At 43.1% G+C, this 6,000-nt stretch overlaps 1 protein-coding gene across 1 annotated transcript in view; it reads right to left on the reverse strand.

Moving 5' to 3' along the window:
• TAOK1 (TAO kinase 1) overlaps positions 1–5,714 on the reverse strand; it is a 164,516-nt gene extending 158,802 nt beyond the window's left edge. The window contains exon 1 of the mRNA XM_041724224.1: positions 5,030–5,714. The gene's annotated coding sequence lies outside the window, so the exon portion shown is untranslated. The remainder of the gene's footprint in view (positions 1–5,029) is intronic.
• Between the last annotated feature and the right edge of the window lie 286 nt (positions 5,715–6,000).

A 6,000-nucleotide genomic window follows, 5' to 3' on the forward strand; every position in this document is an offset into this window, starting at 1 on the left:
TGGGATAGAGCCCCACTTCAGGCTCCCTACTTAGTGGGGAACCTGCTTCTCCCTCTCCCTCTGCCTGCTGCTCCCCCTGCTTGTGCTCTTTCTGTCAAATAAATAAATAAAATATTAAAGAAACTAAATTTGCATGTCTTTCTAAATGGAATAATTCATCTACTTCTTAATCTGCATAACACTTTTACTGAATAGGTTTATCAAAAGGAAAAGACAGCCTCTTCTCAACTTTAAAGATAAGTTTAACATCTTTAAAATTAGTTAATTAAAACTAGTTATGTTTAGGGGCACGTAGGTGGCTCAGTGGTTGAGTGTCTGCCTTTGTCTCAGGTGGGGATCCTGGGGTCCTAGGATTGAGTCCCACATCAAGGTCCCTATGGGAAGCCTGCTTCTCTTCTGCCTAGATCTCTGCCTCTCTCTCTGTGTCTCTTATGAATAAATAAATAAAATCTTTTAAAAAAAATAGTTATGTTTAGGGGCGCCTGGGTGGCTCAGTCAGTTAAGTGTCAGCCTTCCGTTCAAGTCACGATCCTGGGATAGTGGGACTGAGCCCTGAGTCACGGCTTTCTGCTTAGTGGGGAGCCTGCTTCTCCCTCTCCCTCTGCCATTCCCCTTGCTTGTGCTAGCTGGAGTGCTCTCTCTCTCTGTCAAATAAATAAAATACTTTTTTAAAAAAAGTAGTTATGTTTAGAGGCAACTAGCTGGGTTAGTCTGTAGAGCATGCAACTCTTGATCTTGGGGTCATGAACTCAAGCCCTAAAGCTTACATAAAAACTAAAATTAAAAAAAAAGGTAGTTATGGTTAAATATCACTGATATTGGCATTTTTAACAGGCTGTATACTTGTACTTTCATTTACTTTATTTACATGCCAGGTACTTATATTTTGAAAACCTTTCCACCTTTTATGGGCCACTTAATTTTGTCAGTAAGTAAAAAGATGCTGCGTTTGACTGTATTGCAGTCCAAAAAGTCTGCTTCTAGCACAACTGCAAGAGACTGACAGAAATAACTGTTACCAAATGTTGATACATCCCAATTGAGAGGAATTATTTCTAGACCCTCCACAGAACTTTTTAATTCATGTGGATTTTTTAGAAGGTCTGAGACATCTTCAATGAAATTAAACGTCAATTTTTACCACTAAAACTTAAGATGCTTTAATCCAAAAACGGAATGTAATGGAATGAAATAATACAGGTTTGTATCTTTTTCACTTACATCTTAGAATTTGAAATCTTGAAGAATACAAAAAAAAAAAAAAAAATCCAGCCACAAACAAATATAGAAATGTAAAGGCAAACATAATATTGGCACTCTGTTTAACAATTTCAATTTTATGCAAGACTTTGAAATAATACTTTTCAGAAAAGTCTCATTCATATATGATCCTGAACTGAACAGCAGTTAATACATACCAAAGAAATTCCTATGAAAGATTAAATTAGTACAAATGTAATCATTGTAACTGACACTACTGATAACCAAAAAGGATACAAAGAAAAAATTAACTGATTTTAATACACAAATCAGCCAAATGAAAAACACAGAATTTACTTCCAGGTAATGTGAATAACAGATTAATCTCAAATCTAATTTTAATGCCAACAGTTGGCCCCTAGGTAATTTCTGGATTTATTAAATATTTATATCCACTAAGTATCAGCAAACTACTAAAATAAATTATACCCTTTATGTTTAGTTAAGAGCATCTAGTCTTGTGAATCCCTGGGTGGCTCAGCAGTTTAGCACCTGCCTTCAGCCCAGGGCGTGATCCTGGAGTCCCGGGATCACGTCCCACATCGGGCTCCCTGCACGGAGCCTGCTTCTCCCTCTGCCTGTGTCTCTGCCTCTCTCTCTCTTTCTCTCTCATGAATAAATAAATAAAATCTTTAAAAAAAAAAAAAAAAGAGCATCTAGTCTTGAGGTGCCTGAGTGGGCTCAGTTGGTTAACAATGAGACTCTTGATCTCAGTTCAGGTCTTTTCTTTTTTTCTTTTAAAGAGAAATACAGAGAGAAAGGCAGAGACATAGGAGAGGGAGAAGCAGAGACACAAGCACAGGGAGAAGCAGGCTCCCCGCAAGTAGCCTGATGTGGGACTGGATCCGGGAACCCCAGGATCATGCCCCAAGCCAAAGGCAGATGCCCAACCACTGAGCCACCCAGGCATCCCCACTCAGCTCAGGTCTTGATCCCAGGGTTATTGAGTTAAACCCCATGCCTTTTAAAATAATTAATTAATTAAATTTTTAAAAGAGCATCTAGTCTTTCTGGTGTTCTATAACCAACTTTTTTTATTAATGGAATGGCATTATAACATTGGACCAAATGTGTATGTGCCTTGATATACAGAAAGCTTGTTTAATATTAACACACATTCAATTAATTGCCATATCCACAGTTCTCTCCAAATTCGTATTATAGAAAATACAATTATTTTCTATTCAATTCACTCATATTTTTGGTCCTGTACACTTACATTTCTTTAAAACCTCTCATAGTTTAAATATGTTTGAGAAACTATCCTTCTGTTTGGAAGAATTTTTGTTACTGTCAAGATAATCTTAGATTATTAAATCCAGTTGATTCTTAGAAAGTCTTCCATCTATAAAACATGAGAATTATAACCAAATTAACAAATCAGATATCAGAATGCCAAAAGTTAAGTCATTAAAAGGGAATCCAGAAAAAGAGTCAGTTGTGAAAGAACAGGAAGTGATGTACACTGCCATTTGTAGATGAACTATTTAGAAACATGAGTACCATACTAAACTGGAATCAACCAAACCCAGACTTAACAGCTCTCAGTATTCTGACAGTGGCATCAGAGGTCAGCTGAAGTAACCCTCAGGCAGTTTTCTCCTAATAGTGAATTTATCTAATTGATAAAGAACACACTTTTACCACTTTTAGAATTCCTACAAGCTATGGAAAACAATGTTTCTTTTTAATTTTTCTTAAGAGTATCTCTTAGTTTAGCATGCATTTTGAAATAGAGCAAGTACTTTACTTATATTATGTGTACATCCTTAAGTTTTGCACCCTTTGTTGACAAATCTTCTCTGCCTGCATCTTTCCAGGACAAAAACATCAGTCTTTGCTGAGCAGTATGCTTGGATTTATACATACTTGCATATATGAATTATCAACAACAAACCATAGCATACAGAATTCGACTTTATGGCATAATTTCCCATATAAGGGGAAACTCTACACACCACAACATGCAGCTTTGCGCCATGAAATAAAGATCCAAAGTACTACTTAAGTCAAAATGAATTCAAATAAAAATAAAAAGGGAATAAAGAAAACAAGGAGAATTCTACTTTTTGAGGAAAAATAAACTGATTTAACATATTATTAACATGCCTCCCTATATCAAAATTATGAAGTGAGATGACAGAAATTAAATTAGTGCTGAAAACTACTAACATCTTTAAATTCCAGTCCTACCTAACCCAGGTTTCAAAATGCAACAAACACACCTTAAACAGGTCTGATGAACAACATTAAATATACATGGCATTCGGAAGTATTTTAAAATAAGTCACCGACTAAGCAAAGCTTAAACACCAAATATAACCTGTTAGTAAAATATCAAAACGACCCATATCTGTACATATTTTAGTCTTCATTGCTTTGTAAAAAAAATGATAAAATTAATCCAAGAACATTCATATCTGAAACATTTTTAAAATCACTTCATCAGTAAATCTAAATACTTAAAGAAAAAAAGTATCAATAGACTTCAAGGCTACTCTTTGATCACAAAAAGCAATTGGCAACACACTTCCAGAATGTTAAAATTTTTATTTTTTATTTATTTCTACTCTACTAAGGACAAAACCAACAAGTACTACTGTAAACCAGATAGGATGATTTGTTTTAAACAAATATGACATGAAGCAAAAGAAGTGGAAAAATGACTGACTACATAACACAGATCTTATCACAGCATAATTAGGCAAATTAGAGTCTGTTTTCTCATTTCTTTAAGAAACAAAGCATTTCTACAGAAAGGTTTGTAACCTAATCATTTTCAGAAAAATTTCAATGTTATACAAAATAGAATGAACCCTAAAAATTCACAGCTCAGGGAGAATGTCCATCAGACGGCCTGTATTAATCTTTAATAATTCTCCAAGAACTACTACAGTCACAGAAAAAGGAGAGGGGCATGAAACAGTACAAAATTATTTTATTTGAATCCCAGTGAAAACCCAATATGCTCACCAAAAAAAAAAAAAAAAAATGTCACTCTAGTGTTTAAAAGAGATCGAGAGAGACATCAAAACTGTTCAAACATGGCAGGGTCCCTCTCGAGAGGCCATATCTCCCAACAATAACAAGAGGAACAGATACACTTCCCAGGGACAGATCTCAGGGGAAGAATATTAAACCGGTACTGTTATCGATTTAAAACCAAAGGGAAAAGGGTAACCTTTCCAAGGGAAGCGCCATTACTTCCCTCTCCAGCTCCCCCTCCCTTCAGTGTACACACAGGCCTGTGTATGAAGAAGAAACTGCCTTGGACTTCTGCAGCATTGCAGTAGACTAAAGGATGGGGAAGGGGGAAGGGTAGGGGGAGAGAAACGCTTCCATCACCCCTATAGGAGTATAGATCTCCTGAGCAAGGGTGGAAGCCACCTAGCAGGCTACCCTTCCCAAGAATACAGACACTACAAAGGAGGAGAGGGAGGAGCAGAGGGATCAGAAAGGAAAGGGACCTCGCGCCTTTAAATCGGGGTGCACATCAACCCAGTCTCCCCAAGAGAGCCACACCTTCCTCGAGACATCCCCTTCCACCACTCCTTCCGGTGACCCTCAGGAAAGAGGAATGTAACTGCTCTTGCCCCTCAAAACGGGAGGGAGCCCAGCTCACCAGCTTCTTCACCCCACCCACAGAATCACAGACCCTCCTAGTCTCCCTCCCTACCCCACCCCCACTTCCCTTCCCGGAGGGGCCAGAGTGGGCCGAATTTCCCCGCCCCCTCCAAGTCTCCCTTTCCCAAAGCAGAGGTGCCCTTACCCTTTCGCCGACAGGTCTGGGGCGGAGTAGACAGGCACAGCCCCCTGCAGCGCTCGGGTAGCCGCTACGCTGGAGGGCGAGGAGTGAGGAGGAGGGGGCCTGGCGACCGACCGCCGCTCCCCCCCCCCCCGGAGCCCCAGCAAGCCGCCCAGCCCAAGCTCTGCGACAAGGGGCGGGGGGGGGAGGGGGCGAGGGGACGACCGGGGTCGAGGAGGCGCCCTCAGCGCTTGGGCTCAGCTAAGATGGCGCGGGGAAGTGCTGGGAGCCGCCGCTGCCGCCGCCTCGGGGGAACCGGCCCGGGCCTCGGCCGCCGTCCGTCCTCACACAGCCGAGGCCCTCTCGTACCCCGCCACGGCTCCTCGGCGGGCGGGCCCACGCACAGCCCTCCGCTACCACCACCACCCCTGGGAAGGGGGCGCTCACAAAGGGAAGAGAGGCCGCGGGCGGGCCGGCCGGCCGGCGGCGGGGCGGGGTCCCCAGGGGCCGGGAGGCCTCAGAGGTTCGCGGGTGCCTCGCGCTCTCGGCCCGCGAAGGGCGCAGGCAAGCGGGACCCCTCCTCTCTCCTTAAACAGGCGGCGGCACCGACTCACTATCTTTGCCACCCTCCCTCTCTCTCTCTCTCCGAGCCCTGAAGCCACAGAGCCCGGCCGCTGCCCAGGCTCCCCCCCCTTCCCCAACACCACTCCCCTCCTCCCGACAGTCATCCCAGTCTCCGATCTCGCGAGATTTCCCGCCTGACAGGGCCGACCCTGCGCGAGACACGACGGCATACGCGTGCGCGCCCTCACGGGAGCGCGCGAATACTTGCGCCGGGTGGAATCTGCTGGGTGCGCTGAGTCCCAGCCTCGGTCCAGCCCGGCCGCCCTCGGCTGGCGGAGATCTTCTGCCACGCGGGCGTCAGGTGCATTCATTTCACCCTGAAATTTGAGAAAGAAGAGTTATCAGCTCTCCTCTGTTCTCACTTCCAAAAC

The sequence above is a fragment of the Vulpes lagopus genome, chromosome 12, assembly GCF_018345385.1.
Source record: "Vulpes lagopus strain Blue_001 chromosome 12, ASM1834538v1, whole genome shotgun sequence".
Lineage (NCBI taxonomy): Eukaryota > Metazoa > Chordata > Mammalia > Carnivora > Canidae > Vulpes > Vulpes lagopus.